This window comes from Cryptomeria japonica, chromosome 4, assembly GCF_030272615.1.
Source record: "Cryptomeria japonica chromosome 4, Sugi_1.0, whole genome shotgun sequence".
NCBI lineage: Eukaryota > Viridiplantae > Streptophyta > Pinopsida > Cupressales > Cupressaceae > Cryptomeria > Cryptomeria japonica.
In genome coordinates this window covers 421,483,402-421,501,140 of record NC_081408.1, presented here as the reverse complement: position 1 = coordinate 421,501,140, position 17,739 = coordinate 421,483,402, and positions in this window count along the sequence as shown.

Sequence of the window (17,739 nt, the reverse complement as noted above, 5' to 3'; positions counted from 1 at the left end):
CACAAGAATAGAGTGCAATAATTTTTTATTTTTTTTTTTTAAAGTTACACCACATTAAGATACAACAAGATATCAAAGATTCAGATTACATAGCAGAAGGCATCAACTAACACCTAAAGAGTTTCCCAACGAGATTATTTAAATTTCACAATTCACTTAACTCACACAATTAATCCAATAAGTAGATTATCTTATAACGAGATAATACTTAAACAAGGATAATTTCTTTCAAAAGATGGAAATATAAATCACATGCTAATGTTTATCCATTATGATTCATTCATACCTTACATTCAAGCTTTTCATTAAAATATAAGCCATGAATCTACTATTCTAACACACTAGAATTTTATCATAAACATATGAGATCTTTTCATGCATACTTAATTTCCTTAACAACAACTGAATATATTCCATTACTCTAAGTTACATTCTTTCACGATCCAAGTTACTGCATTTTAAAAGACGATTGCATACATGCATCTATGATAAATCTCATCTAAACCACTTATGCATTCGATCAAAATGGTATTCATACATGCTAACACTAAACATGAAATATAAGAAATAAAAGCATCACATAACACCAAGATGATCTCGGAGTTCACCCCTAAAGGGCTACATCTCTGAGTCTGCTCAACTGCAAGACCCCTCTGATAATTAATAAAGTTAAGAATACATGAGGTTACACCATTACAATCCGGCCATCTAGGCGAAACATAATCAATATACAAACGACCACATCGGTCAATTAATACATAAACGATCCCTGAAAAGAAAAAGATCCAGCTGAACATAATCAAAGCTAATACAAAGGTCCATTTGAGCATTCACAAAACTGAGTCATCACCACCCAAGGTCTAACATGAAACTGATACTCACAAGGGCATAAATCACAGGACGACTCTACAAAAGGTGCTCCTATCAAGACCATACGACAACACACTAGTGAATGTAGGGACAAGTGTCATCACACAACCTGGTATGGTTACCATGGTAGGTCTTCATAGGTCCCGGCCCCATAAACTGGTTACCCTGGCAACCTAATCCGAGCCTCCAGCCCATCCAAGCCTCATGTGGGCCCACACATCCTCTCGTGAAGACAAGGATGATGGTTTGCCATTTCAGGCCTTCTCACAACATGTCGAGTCTGTGTTAGCACTCGTCCCATGTGTGAGGCACAATTATCTTACTTAGAGATTAACATTCTAATCTATTGTTAGGTTATCACTTGTTAGACTCACTTTCGATGAGTTACCCAACAGCCACTTTGGGCGCGGCCCCCAATCAAAAGCCACTTTCCCATACGACACTAGACTATACTCAAACGAACTCAAAAACCAAGGAATAGACATGGTCAGATGAACGGAGTTTAAAAAGGAGGGAACATCCATTTGGTCAAATGCGACTCAAAAGAGGTACACTTACTGACGGTACTCTAACCAGAGACCTGACCAACCATGGTCAAACATGAATCATCATTCGACACCCACACAAAGGCTATGACCAAATACGACACTACCACAAAACAACAGTCAACTCGGAACTGAGGACTGAAACAGGTACCCCAAATCAATCCATACGACATGGTCCTATCAAACAAAGCACGACTTGCCATTATTTAAACAAAAGCGAATACAAAAATTAAACTCGCATAGGTAATATCCAGCAGATACAATATTTTCTGAATTGATCTAAACGTTAAAAGTCGATCTCGTTTTCTACATGGTCTATATTAGATTGCAGTTATCTACCTCATCTAGGTATAGGTTGTTCTTGGTTTTCTAACTCTCTAAGGTTCATAGCATCGAATACACATAATAAGCCATAATGAGTTCTTAAACCAATTTCACATTAATAAAATCAGACAACCATAAACCAATTAAATAAGATATTTAATCTCCAATTAAAACATCATTGACATACTGGTTCAAAACCAATCTCTACAGTTTCATATTTTCCAAGCCCAGTTACACTATACGGATCAAGGAAACATAAATATATACGGAATCCAAATGTAGATAATCATTTCCAAAATCCCAAAAATTACTTCCTTACGCACATATAGAAGAATCCAAAATTAACTATTAATTAATGAATATATTTATTAATCCATGATTAATTAAATATAACAAATTAATAATTAATAACGGAATTAACAAATTAAGTATTTAATTAGAAAAATATTCATTAATAATAAAATAAAATTTGAGCATTAATTAATGTACACTTTCCATTATACAAATAATTAATAACAAATTAATCATAGTTTATTACTTAATGAATATTTAATCATAATAAAATATAAACTTAATTAAAAATACATTTATTATAATATTAAATTATAATATTTTTATTTTTTTAATTTAAAAAAAACATATAAAAAAAACACGTTACTATTTTTTTTGAAAACAAAAATCATTTTATAAGGGGAGGGAGGGTACCCACGTGGAACCCCACGTGGGCGCCCCCCTTGGGAGCTCACACTACCCACGGTAGCGCTGCTACCAAATGGTAGCAAGCGGCTACCATGGGCAGCGCTGCTATCATTTGGTAGTAGTCTGCTACCATGGTAGCAAGCTACCTCCCGCGTGGTGGGGGGTGTGTGCCCTGCCACATGGGTATTAAGTTTTTGTTTTGTTTTTTTGTTTGTTTTTTTTTTAATTTTACTGTCAAAAAAAATGCAAAGTAAAAAAATACAGTCCAGAGACTTTTAAAAATAAATTTTATTTTTTTTTCATTTTCCAAATACCCAAATTTGGAAAGGGAAATCTTTCCAACACAATACCCTTCTGGCAAAATGAGATGGATTTACACAATTTAACATCAAATCTGCCAAACCCCAATCTAAATTTCATTCTTCAACTTATATAAGGGAGATTCAATGGAGTTTTAGACAATTTTTTTCTCAAGAACAACCAAACCCCAAATTTGGTTTTAATTTAATTTTTTTTTTGAGAATCCATTTATACAAACGAAATTGCCATCTTGAGATTTGGAAAGGAAGCAAGGAGAATTTAAGATCCAAAAATTCAAACTACAATTTCTCTATTTCCCAAAAGCATAAGATTTTTAATCTTCAACCAGATTTCTACATAAACACCAAAAATGATTTTCTTTAAGCAAGAACCCAAGAAATAACCAGAGGCCTACCTGATTCAGCAATCCTGGCAAGATCAGAGGAGAGCCCAACCTGCAAGCTCCAAGAAAAATCCTTTCTTTTGCAAAATCCCCCAATTTTTTTCATTTCCCAAAAAAAATTTCCAAACAAAATCTCCTCCCAAAATAATTTTCAAACCTAGGTTAAATGGGGAAAAGTTTGACCAAATTTTTATTTTGGAATTAAAATTTTTATTTAAAATAATTATTTTCCAACTATATCAATAAATTGAATTGCTTTTCCCATTTAAAATTGATTTTCTCACTCAACTGAAATTTAACCTTTCTATTTCAAAAATGCTAAAGATTAAATTAATTCTATTGCAATTAAATTTAAATCTTTCTTTTTCAACAGCATATACAAAATGCATTTAATATTAAAATTAACCATCTAATTGAACTTGCTCCCAATTTAAAATCGAGCAATTCAAATTAATGATAATCGCATAAAGAAACCCTGTTTAATCTAGTCCATTAATCTTTAATGCACAACCACATATTTAGTCAAATTAAATACTAAGGGCTAATTAATCAATTTAACCATACACACCAAACACGCAAACCAAGAAGGTCAACCAGACAGATGACTCGCAAACCCAAACAAAAAGGGAATACTGGAGATGACTGACGATGCTTACTTGAGCACGACTATGGTCAACTAGGGTCTTATGACCACTTAATCCAACTCTAAGGATTAAAGAGGTACACTCAAACCTGCAAATCCAGGTGAAGACAAACCTTGCACTCATGCGGCGTTGTACCTGAAATCTCCTACAACCAAGAGTCATACATGCATACTTATATAAACTTAATGAAAGCATTAGCCCAATATTAATACCACGAAATAGGAACAATAAACAACTTGCATACAACTAGTGCAAGAACACATTAACAAATATGCACTAAATCAACACATCTGACTATAATCATTATATTATGATAAACTAACTAAGATAAAACTGAGATTAAAAATTGATTAGGGCAGGGGTACTACAATCCATCTCTCATCTGTAGGTGTGTAGCCAAGGCAGCCACTAGACACACTTGCCATCTCATTTCCTTCCTTTATACCGGCAACAGCATGTTCTTCCCCTTTGTCCTTATCAAGCATGGGGTAAATGATCTAATCAATATTTAGCTCCTCGTTAGTCCTGCATCTCCTTTAAGCTTTAGGAGATATCACTTGTGCATTGAATGCACAATGTATGTCCATTCTCTTATCTTCATACTTCTTCCTCCATACCTTCTTAATCTCTTTTCTTTTCTCATTTGCACCCCTTGGAGTAGTGTTGACCTTCTTCTACTCATTGGACCTTGCTTTACCAAATTCTGCAGCATGGTCAGAAGCATTGTTGTAGTAGCACACATCATTCATGCCAATCAAATGATTGGGGGACATCTTAACATATCAGTTTCCTCCTCCTTTTCTAATTATACCATTGTAGCCAGCTAGCGGTCTCCATGGATTCCTTAATTATCCAGGAAAATATCTCCTCTTGTTCCTTGCAGGTCTCTGTTGCTCATATTCCCTATAACTGCTTCCATACTGAGCATGATTGTTCCACCAATTGCCATAGGACTGAGAATTCTTTTTCCTTCATTCATGACTTCTATGGACAAATCTGTTGCATTGATAACATATAACATTTGCATAATCAGGAGAGGGGATATGCATTTTTCTACTCTTTGAAACTTTATGCCCATATGTAGGATATCTATGGAAACCTAAATTGTTTCTCCTAGATCCCTTTATGCATTCTTCTTCTCTATGGCCATATCCATTGTATGCAAAGCAGTAACCAGAGAAGGAGGACTTATTACTTACAAATTTGTTTTTCCAAACATCAGGTGATCTTACTGGTTTGGCATCTCCATTTCCTGCTTCTTTGAGGATGGATCCTGGGTTGTCCACTTTCTGCAGTCCTTCCAACTGATCTCTTCCACACTTGTCTTGACTTTGGATTAGTAGCATTCCTTTTTCTTCTACAAATGAAGGATCTTTTGAACTGTCTTCTCTTGTTCTTGCTACCGCTACAGCTATCTTCTTTCAGCTTCCCTTTTTCTTTTGAATCTGCATTGTTCCTCCTTCCAGCACTAGTCTTCATCCTCATCATGACTTCACTGGTTGAAGTTAGGTCAACCTTATTTCTTGGAGCATTTCTAATTATGAAGGTCTGACCCTTTCCATTTCCATTTGAGGAGACAAATTGAATATCTTTGTGTTAGGTCTCCTTGCTTGCAAAGCATTCACTGGTACCACATCCTAATCCATCGGTATCCTTAGAATTTTTTTGAATCTTCAACATTTTATCTAAGGCATCACTGCTACCATCAAACCGAATTCTTACCTTGAGCTCATCCAGACATTTCTCAAGGTCATTTCAAAGATTCTCCATTTCTCCTTCTAGCTGCTGATATTCTTTATCTTTTGCCTCTAGCTCAGATGCTAGATCTTTACACCTGCATTCCTTGGTATCTTCTTATTGAGTCTTCAACTCTGAGATGCATTTCTTAGATTCTTCAAGCCATTTGATTAACCAGTTATGTTCCACAACAACAGCATTATTGAATAACATGTATTCATTTCTCACTCTACTAAGCTCTTCGAGTGCACTTACAAGTTCTCCTTCAAGATTAATTTTGTTTCTTCTTCATCATCATCTTCACTATCACTTACAAACATATCCTGTCGGTAGGAATGATCTACATGATCATTCTCAAATGTGTGCCTCTCATCTTCTGATTCTTGAGCCATGAAGAGGTGGGTTTATTCGTCATCATTGTTGTTACTCACTGATCTATCTTCATCTGCAGACTCATTTCCATAAAGATTCTTTAATCTGTCCCATAAGCTCTTTGTCAATTTGCATATGTCCACTTGTGAGGAAAAATCATCTGATAACCAATAGAGTATAGCCTTCATTGCTTTATCATCAAACTGGTATCTTCTTTCTTCTACTAAATCGATGGGACGACTCACTTTAATAGGGCAGTCATTTACTACCGACATCCATACATCAAACCCAAGAGAGGACAAGTAGACTTCAATCCTACAACTCCAAATAGAATAGTTTGAACCATCAAATACATGAGTAGGGATTGACACTAAATAGACCATTATGTTCTAATACTAGAATCTACCCAAGCTGGAGAAAGCTTATCAACCAGGAACCTAGGCTCTAATACCAAGTGTTGAACACAATGTACCACTAAGAGGGGAGTGAATCAATGGTTCCCCAAAACTCTTAACCTTTTAATCCTAAGAGTGAGTACTAGTTAGCCAGGCAAATACTAAGTAAACCTACCAGTGAGATAAAGCAAGACATCACAAAACAATCACACAAAGGCATATCACATAACACCGGTATATATGAGTAAAACCCAAGATGGGAAAAACCTCGGTGAGAAATATTGTTGGAGTCTACTACTCCAATCTAGCTTCACAATCAGAACAATGGTTACAACATCTAAGGCACCAACCCAAGGAGCACCACTCCCAATTTAGGGAACCAACCCAAGGAGCACCAACCCCTGATTTAGGGCACCAACCCAAGGATCACCAACCCCTGATTTAGGGCACCAACCCAAGGAGCACCAACCCCTGCACCGAGCTCCAACTCAGTGATTACATTATATAAAAAATTAATACAATTGTAGTAACCCTGGATACAAGTGAATCTTGTAACCACTACATACACTCCACCCTGTCAGTTTTACTCCTCCTCTGCCTTACCAGTTAACTCCTACTCTTCCTTCTATCTTGCTCTTTCTCTCTGCTCAACTTCACCTGCTGCTACTGACACACTGGTAGTATCCTTTGTCTTACACTCTACCTCCTTTCTATTGGTTCACACCATGTTTCATTCTTTGTTGCCTCCTTTTGTCCCTACTCCTAACATATCATTTTTGACCCCATTGTTTAAACAACTCTACAACTTATTACCGATTGTTTGTTCTCTCTGTGTCTTCTCCTTCTTCTTTGTACCTAGTCAGTAGGATCACCTCACTCTCTATTGTCGGTTCTCACTACAGGTTGAACCCTAAGTAACCCTTGATATTGGTTTTATCTTCCTTGCTAGATCTCTTCTTTAGATGTTGATTTCCTTGACTCTTATCAGTCTTATTTGCTCTCTACTTTTCTCGGGATCACTCTTCTCTGCTAACCTGCATCATCAATCCAATATTCTGCCTACATTCTTATATCGTTGAGATTTCCCTCCAAAATGCAACTTCAAACTATTGGTGCACTAGGGTTTCTTCAACTGATCACAAGGAGTATCAGATCTAATTAGATCTCATTTTGCATGAAGATAAGCAACCTGCAAGCACTCAGGCATCACCTACCATATCTTCATTCTTCCAAGGCACGTTTTCTATACTTAGCAAACACAGACAGTTCATCGACATGGAACTTGGTCAATCACCATAAATGGTTCAGTAGATTGTATCACCAACCTCATTCTGCACCTAGACATTCTACATAGATCGATGCATCCCACCGATCTCCTCTGTTCGATCTTCCTTGAGCCGCACACCTCTGCAACACATCCCATGATTTATGAGGTCTGCATTTAATGTCAATTGACTTTCTAACTACCGCGTCGATGCACACTCCATCTACCGTAGAATGCATATCCACCACCTTGACTCCATGTGGCACCTTTGTCGATATCCACCTCAACTTAGACTTTTGTGTTGGTCCAGACAAGATCAATGACCAACCACACAACCGAGTTCATCAACCGGTTCTCTTACCCTATCGGTTATACCCTAACCGGTTTGTCTTCAAACTTGTACTTTGCTGCCCTATCGGTGGAACACCTTTACCAATCACTTCACGTGCCAAAACATAGCATGCACATCTTTATCAGATAAGAGCCTTTCACTTTTTCTCTTTTGCTCGCTCACTGCTTAACCTACATACTGGTAATAACCTTCATGACACCTATTCATCAATCTTCAACTATTCTCCATTTGTATTTCGGTTGCTCTTTTTGTCTGCAGCTGCTCCACCTTGCCTTCTTCATCAATACACCGGTTCTCTTATCAACTGGTTTGTCAAAGAGACAAACCTATCCTTCCTTCTTTGTGCCAACAACTCATCATGTTTTCCCTTGCTTGTCTAGTGCACATCTTTGATTTCATGCACCTAAGGCAACTTAGGGTTTCACTGATTTATCAGGTGTGAGTCTTCAATCACTTGCCTTTAACTCTTGGCAACCTATGCTAAAGAGATGTAATATGTTCAGTGCATGTTAGGGGATAAGCCCCACTTACCAGTTGGAGTGGATCCTTGTCGTCTCATTTTGCTTCCGGCATTGCACTAATATGCCTTAGCTAACATTGAGCAAATACACCTTCAATCAGGCACATGTGATCTGGTTGAGCACACTCATTGTCAGTCTTCTCTTCACCCTATGATATCTTGTTCATTTGGTGACTACATCATAATATGGTGGGAGTCCTGCAGTTCCACATCCAAACATCACACTAACATACCGATGTTGCACTTCTTCATTAGCTCACCCTGTTTGCTCATTGGTCATATGCTTGTCGATTGACAACAATGCACTTACCAATATATCACTTACCAATTGTTATACCATACCGGTCTCTTGTCCATGTCTTCAAACAAGTCAACACTAACTTGTGTACTGGTGACTCCAATGGTCATTATGTTGGATGACACTCTCTTTTTTACCGGTGACCTGCCATGCTAGTTGACATCAATGACACCATTTTCGGTATGCATCAATAAAAACACTACTCATGAATCTCCCATACCTATTGCCATCCTATACCGCCTGACATCAATGAAAACACAATGCCAACATAAGTGTATGGGCAAAAAAATTTACTCTAAAGGAAAATTTATCTAGTGTATTGGCGTTTTCTATCCACCGTTTGAAAATTATTTAATTTGTTTGGCTAATATTTTGTTATTTATGTAAAAATATATATTTTAGTAGTGATTTCATGAATTCGTTGTCATTAACAGATAAGGCACATCACATCACATCACATTGAGTCTGGACTCTACATGATGTATCAATAAGAACAACCTCTTTGACACGTCACACGTAGCTAGAATCCATCAATGATTGTAAACCGTTCAATGATCATAGATCAATGGCTGAAGTTTTATTTCGGCCCCAATTTCTGAAGAGTACGTAGTTCTCTAGAAAGTGCCTGAAATGGAATTGGATTCAATAGACACATATCCAATGTCACGATAAATAATGTTGGTCATATAATATATGTCTTGTCACTAACTACAATCCACTCTGCCCCCATGACTTACAATATGGTATTTGGTACTAGTTTATAGTTGTTTCCAATTTCGCACACTAGTGCAATTATGGGAAAGATTTGCAGAGATATACGAAAGATTTAACAAAATTTAAAGGAATTATTACAGTTAGAGAAGGAATTATTACAATCAAGAGCTTCAGCTATTTATAGATGATCTCTACTTCTTTCATCTTCAATTAGCCTTTGGTAGATAAATTATCGGAGCTTGCGGTAGTTAAATTATGCCTCTAGTTTAGGTCTATAGGCTCAAGCTATATAATTTGGTATTCTTATTTCTCAAGATGGACACTCCTATCTGCTTGAGAAGCATTTTTGCGGAGGACCAGAGGCCCTTTTTGGGCTCCATTAGAGACCCAACCCTCCAATCAGTCTATAAGGAGGTTGGGATGTTCACTAATGAGGCTGCAAGGATGGTGTTGGGCAGAGAGTTTCTGCATAATGAAAATAGATACCATGTTAACACGGACGTTACATCTCAATTCTTGGCATCTCTTCTGGAGCTCGGAGGAGACAAGGTGAATATGTTGATGTTGTTAAGGAAGATGTTTTAAGAAGACTTCCTTGGAGATGACATTATTTTTGTCGTCTTTGGAGAAGTAGGGGTAGGGATCCCTTGGGCGAATGAGTTAACCAAGCTTCTCCTACCTGACCAAATAGTGGCCAGGCAACTGTTTCTTTTGAACCTGAATGCGGAGCAGTTGACGCATCATAGGAAGTGGGCGCAAATTACTAGGGACATCTTCTAGAAATGGTTTCTCCTAGATGACTTTCCAGACTACAGTTGGCTTGAAGAATTCTCACAGCTTATAATGTTTGAATAATTCTAAATAGAGGGAGGGCAAGATTCTTAGGGTAAACCATGAATGTGTCCACTACCTGTGCCCTAGCCCCGACCCCCTAGTAGTTTTGTTTTTTTGGCTATTTCCTCGTAACCTCATTCATTTTGGCATTAAAGTTTTTGAGGGACTAAGACATGTAAAAATTATAAATTTGTGAAACACATATATTAATGATAATTTTGCAAATTTCAGTTCATTTCAGTTTGCCTCTTATGGATATAAAAATGGTTTCTATTTCATTTTATTATTTGTTGCTACCATCATGCCATGGCAGGATACTTAGCATAATCATTATGTTTTGAAATACCTTAAATAGTTATTAATTTGTGTGGATATAAGATTTGATTTTCACCATAAAAAAATAGCAGGTCTATTCTAATTTCTTCTCTCAAGTTAAAGAACAAACTCAGTGTCACTTCTGAGATGACCTTTTCTAAAAGCTATTTGAAGTGCTTGACAAAGAAGTATTTGAAAAAACATAATGTCATGGATTGGCTGCAAGTGATAGCATCCAATAAGGCTCTCAATGTCGTAGCTCATACGTTTTTTTGTCTATCAGCTATGTTATTTAAATATTTTGTTAAACAATGGAAATAAATATAATACTGTGATCTTTTTTATGTAATGTTTCTTCCTCTATATTTAATATATATAAAAATTTGAGATCGTTTCATTAATTATTTGTACATTGATTATCATTGATTATCATTGGATATAAATATATATAAAAAGATGTTTATCTCGCGAAAAACAAGTGAATTAAAAGTCCAACTACTTGTAATTTTTTCTGCATAATTTCAATATAAAAAAAGTTCAACTAACTAGGTACATGTAGATTGAACACCAAAAATACATGTCATTTAACACCAACACGAAATAAAGGCTATGACCCATGGGACAATGAAGCGTCAGGTGACATGGTGTTTGGGTGGCAGAAATCCTATGTATAATGGGACCCACGGGAACTGACAATGGATATGCAGTGATATTGTCTTATGGTATGCACATCATTGAAAGTGAATGGTTAACATTTAGCCATTAGGTGGCTTTAATGTTGGCTTGTGCGAACGAATTATGCGGTTGAACTAGTACATGCAAAGGAATGATGGCAGAGTTTGTGATTAATGTCGACGACCACCATCGTTGGATGTCAGAAATTAGAATTGAGTGAGAGGTATTTAAATCTTGGGTGGATTGGAAGTCTTGGTATCATATTGTCTGCACTTGTAGCATTGTCTTGGGTTTCTTAAGCAGCATGAAAGCCAATTTCTCCTTCCATACTGATAAGAAATTAGTCCCATTTCTTGGACGATTTACGGATAGGAGGCTGAAAGGTTTGTTCTTGTTTAAGGATGAGCGGTTGTACGAGAGTGTGAAAATGTTGTTGGGAGAGGAAATTGTCCATGTAGGTCATCGCTACAGGACAAACATGGAGGCATATTCATTGATTGCCACTTGGGGTTTCCAATTTGAAGACGAGGTGGACAAGGTAAAAAATGCCCTGAGAGTTGTAATTGATTCAAAATACCTATTAATCTGAATAGTGTGTGTTCTTGTGTGGTCCCGAAGGTGGGCATTGTTCCTGAAGTAGGGGTGGTTGGTCCGGTGGCATCACTACCACTCATTTGATGGGTTGATGATGATTTGAAGGCAAGATGCAGAGCTCTTACTTGGTGCAGGTGGAAGGCCTTCAAAATTTTTGCAAGGTTGATGCAATGTGATGAGGTTTTAACGGTCCTTCATGAAGTGGCACATGTAGAGGTGGGTCAAGAGTTGTGGTTGAGACCCAAGACTACCCAAGCAATGAAGCGACTCTCAAAATTATATGATGACCCAAAGTACAGGTCATTTTTGGGTTAATCCTGCTATGGTCGGTGGTGTTTGGTATTGTTTGTTTGTATCTTTTTGTTCCATGTCCATTTTCTCCCCAACCTTGTATGTATGAGGGGATGTCTACTACAAATTTTGGTAACGCCGAATTGGAATTCTGGGGTTTTTGCATGTAGTAAGGTTTTATTTTTTTGTTGGGAATGGTGGTTTTGGCCCTTGGGGGTGCTTTTTGCGGTGGCAAAACTCTAGTGGTTTTACTATACCACCTATACTTGCATATTTGTACTATTTTATTTCCAAGTAATACGATACAAAAATTATCGATTAAAAAAAATGAAATATCATGCAAGTTTTGAAATTACATATTTAAATTATATGTTTAATTCATTATAAATTTATATATTTAATTCATTTAATTCATATTCAAATCCTATTCATAATGGGATGGACAACAACTAGCAACGGATACTGTCATTCGTTGGATGAGCACAGATCAATGACTTAAGGTGTATTTTGAGCCGAATGTGGGATCTCTAATTTTTTTTGCAAACTTTCATCGGAAACACATGTCATTGAACACCGATAGGAAAAAAAGGTTATGGCCCATGGGACGATGAAGTGTCAGGTGACGTGGCATTTGGGTGGCAGAAATCCTCTGTATAATGAGACCCACGACAATTGACAAAGGATACCATTGTCCATTGGATGAGTACAGATCAACGGCGTGAGGTGTATTTTGGGTTGAATGTGGGAATGATAAAAAAAATTTGCAAACTTTTAACGGAAGACTTCCATAAATGATAAACATTTAATTAAGTATAGTTAATTTCTAAATTTGTAATTGTATACTTAATTAACTGTAATAAGCTCTATTTCAGGCAAAAGTTCAAAAGGATTAAAAAGTCTTCAAAACCATTCCCGAAAAGCGACTCGTGTCTGTTGACATGGCCAAAAAATGGCAAAAGTCATGGGACCCATGACAACTGACAATAGATACCATCGTTCATTGGATGAGCACAGATCAACATCTTAGGGTGGATTTCGGCCCGAATATGGGAAGTAAACACATTTGTGAGAACTTCACCCAGAATTGAACGTTTTACATTTAATTAACTATAATTAAGTCTAAAAAGCTCTACTTCAAGCAAAAGTTGAAAAGGATTAAAAAGATTTCAAAAATAGTCCAAAAAAGTGACTCTAGTCTGGTGACGTGGCTGAAAAATGGTAAAAGTCCTGGGACCCATGACAACCAACAATAGATACCATCATCTATTGGATGAGCACAGATCAACGTCTTAGGGTGGATTTTGGCTCGAATGTGGGAAGTAAACACATTTTTAGAACTTGACCCAGAATTGAACATTTTACATTTAATTAACTATAATTAAGCTCTATTTTGGGTGGAAGTTCAAAAGGATTAAAAATACTTCAAAAACAATCTGAAAAAGTGACTCATCACTCGATTCTGGTGATGTGTCCACTGTCCTCTGAATTTAGACTGAAGCAATGAATGTTTTGTCCTTCGGTGGCAAATAGATATTAATAATAATTTATAAATTTACAGTAGGATTCTAGAAATTTTGCCCTGTAGGTATTACTTTTGAACTTTTCAATGTTTTCAAAATAAGTGACTCATAATCGTATTTCATTTCATGGAAAAACTAGTAAATCCAAGGATGATTCAGAAACGGCTACTAGATTGAGGAATGCAACAGAGTCTATCTACGCCAATCTAGTGAAATAAAATTTTGGGTAAAATCTAGAACACCTACATCCCGCGTTTTTTATTTTTTTGAATCTCGTGGTTCAATTTGAGGGTTAGCATTTTCAAGCTTGTATCTAGAATTATTTTGAATTATTAACAGGGGAAACCGGGAAGCGGTAGTTCAATAGGAAGCCAAGTGAATAAAAAAATATACCTAACCGAACTGGTTAAAACACCAGGTTTCACTGATGAATACCATGATATTTATGACCCTGCTATCCATAGTGAAAAGCGTATCAGAGAAATTAGATATGCATTGTCTAATAAGGCGGTAGATCCAAGCAGGGCAAAATTTATTGTTTTCAACACAATGTTAAAACAAAGAACAAATAAAATTGCATCGTGGGATGCTAGATTGGGAAGCATGGTGTTACTTGAAGTATTTCCTTTCCCTGAATTGGTCATGATCTGCACCGAAAATTATGATGAAGATAAAAAAGCAATTGTCAATAAAAATACAAAAGACGAAATTCTATCCATAACCGAGGGAGAATTTGCTCATTTGTTGAACCTAGGGTTTGAAGCACAAAACTCAAACGTCCACATTGACCTAGGAAAGCTGGCAGAGAATTATGAGAGTCTCGATCCAAGTCATAAAGATTCATTTATTAGAGTTATAGTAATGTGTGGTACTCCATTGGATAGGAATCATAAGCCTCCTTATGATTGTAACATTTTTGTTCCATGGGTTCAGGATACTATTTCCTTGCTGACATTTTGCCTAGGATTGGGAAATGATAGGGAAGTGGGTGTTAGCCTTCTTGAAATGATTTTTAATATCCATTGTGTAAGTCAACCAATAAGATATAATTTTGTTGAGCACATTGTTCAATCCATGCAAAAACAATTACCAATGATCAAAAAAGGTTCAAGACATTTAGGTTCTCATCCTAATTGTGCTATCTTCTTCTATCCAAGTATCGTGTAATATTCGAGACCAACAATCTTCACATTGTAAACTATAGGATTGATGAGAAAACTCAGAATAGAATAAAGTGTTCAATATATGAATGGACACCTAAGATAAGGATGCATGATAACAGAAATAACTACAACCATTTTGTAGACTTATTTTTTGCACCAATGTATAATGAAATTACAAGCACTCCAATGCCTAGATTGCCTATGTCTTGTAGAGATTGCATTCAACTCGGAAGTCAAATACAATTGGCTGACTGGTTCTTCATGGAAGAATACACTATGTTAAGGTTTTACGAATCAGCAGTAAAACCCTACAGACTTCCAATACATGTGACAGAGAGGGTATTTGCATTGGAATATGTACGGCAGTTGGAGAGCATAGATAGGCACTTTCATGGTCAACAAAATAAGAGCATATTTCCTTCCTTGCCTTTCTCATGTGGAGGGTTCAGATTTGAAATAAAAGCATTCAATGTGGCACATGATTTTTTGACAGTTTTTAGCTTTGGTGATGAGGGTCTCCGGTAGTATGATCCAATCGGTGTAGTTCAAGAAAGGCTTAAGAAAAATGGGAACTCTTCAACATTATGTCAATATGAAAGTAAACCATTGCTAGAAAATATTAGAAACATGGACTCTTGGGATGAGGTGAAATCGATGGAGAAAACTTCCACTGACAATAACATTTCAACAGAAGAATTGCCATCACAATTATGGCATTGCACACAGAGAGGACAACAGAGCAGGGCATCCAAAATAGGAGGTCCTACAATTTCTACCAAAAATATTCTAATCCATTTAACAAATCTATTCCCAAAACAATTTTGCAAGAATGTACAGACATATTTTGGACTCAAACCAAAATAATAAATTTTTGGGCTATGAAGAAGAATCTCGGTGAACCAAAGACCAGTGCAGAATTTGAGTCCATCGATGAGGATGTAGAGTTTAGAAAATTGTAGAATATGGAGCATCCCACAATAATATATGACAATAGTGATGATGAAAATGAGTATGAGGTTGAGGCCACTCCAACAACTACTACAGTCCCTGCAATATTCGGTGGAGTCAATGAGTCCATGAAAGTAAAATATAGAAAAGAGGCAAACATTGTGGAAAAAATGGGTTTTGAAGGTGGTGGTCTAGGTCCTAGAGGACAAGGCATTTGGTTTCCATTTGAGGTACAACTTCCATCAGATTCAAAATCAAAAGCTCCTACTAAACTAGTCATTGGACTTGATTCATCAGATTCATCATAGAAAGGTACTACTCATTACCCTCCAGGTCCACCTGTATTTGTTAGAGGTTCAAATCCACAACCACCACCACATCATGGTATTCCCATTGGTGGGGAATCTAGGGATGGTATTCCTATTAGTGTTCATTCAAGTGCCACTGTGATTGGTGGGGTTGGCATGGGTACAACTACTGATACTAGTTGTCTTGGTGTTGGACAAGTGCAACAACAAAATATCTCTTGCAACAGGCCACTAGTGATAGATAGTCATACTATTTAGAATCCTATATCAAGTGCCACTGTCGCTGCAAAAATATCATTTGTAGCTTCAGAACAGACCCCTCAAAAGACTATAAAAACTACACATGCAAGTGATAGTGGGACAGGATTAGGAATGGTTGTTGGTACTCCTCATAATGCATTAGTTAAAACCACATGCATAGGTGGAACTGAAGCCTCTGCTATTTCACCTTTCAAACATTCAATTGCTTCAACAAGCCCAGAGTTTCAATTTTGTGATTACTATGAAAAATTTGAACAGACAACAAATGCAAATAAAGAAAAAAAAAAAAAGAGCATTGCAGAGGGTTGCCCTGACTGAAGTTTTAGAGGAACAACCTACAAGGAATAGGGTATTTCCAACATATGACATACACAAAGATATGATGGAGTTCATGGTTGTTATGCCCCCAAATAAAGATAAAAATCCATGACACGGTCAGATAGATCCCTCTGAATTTCAAGTTAGCACCCTCCAAATGGATTTTTCCAAAGTACAAAATGTGGACAAAATTAGTGTGTCAAAAAGGACTAATGAATTGGTCTACACTTCACTGCTAAAGGTGGAGAGAGAAAAAGTAAACTGGAGAAACAAATAGAAAAGTTACAGGTAGACCTGGCAAATGAAAAATCAAAGAGGAAAGCAGCAGATAACAAGTGCAATGATTTACAAAAAAGGATAAAAAAATGCAGGCTCTGCAGTAGAAATTGCAGAGCAGGAAAAGATGGACACATAATTGAAGGAACTGGGGGAAAAACTGGCTAAAAGCAGTAAAATAATTGATGATGAAAGAGCCAATTTTAAAAAATTATTAAAAAGTCATGAGTCTGCTGCTATAGAAATAAAAAATATACAGGACCTATTGGATCATGAGAAGGAAAAAGCAAAACATTTGGAAGAGTAAGTAGAGGAAGAAAGAAAAAAATATGCACAAATGAAAGAAGACCTGCACAATGCAAATGATAAAATTAAAACTTTGGAGGATAGATTGAAAGATAATATGAAAAATACAATGAAGTATATACAAGAAAACATTTGGGGGCAAATAATGCAGAGGAGTGGTTTGAATTGAATGAAAGTCTGAGATTAATTTATTGCAAAATCAAAGGGCACATTGAGAAGAGCATACACGTTTATTCAAAATAAAATATGGTAAAACAGATTTTGCAAGTAGTCTACATTAATAGTGATAGCTATTTGGCATCCAAGGGAATTAACAACCACATTGATGCCATAGTTAGGAAATCATCTATCCTTCGAAAATTCCAGAAACTAAGGGAAACATCAGAAGTTATGGATAAAGGTGGCAAAAAGATATTGAAGCTACAAGAAAAGACAACTACTTTGATTAAACTTGGTTTGTCGAAGTCTGTTGACCCATCAAATAAATTTATTG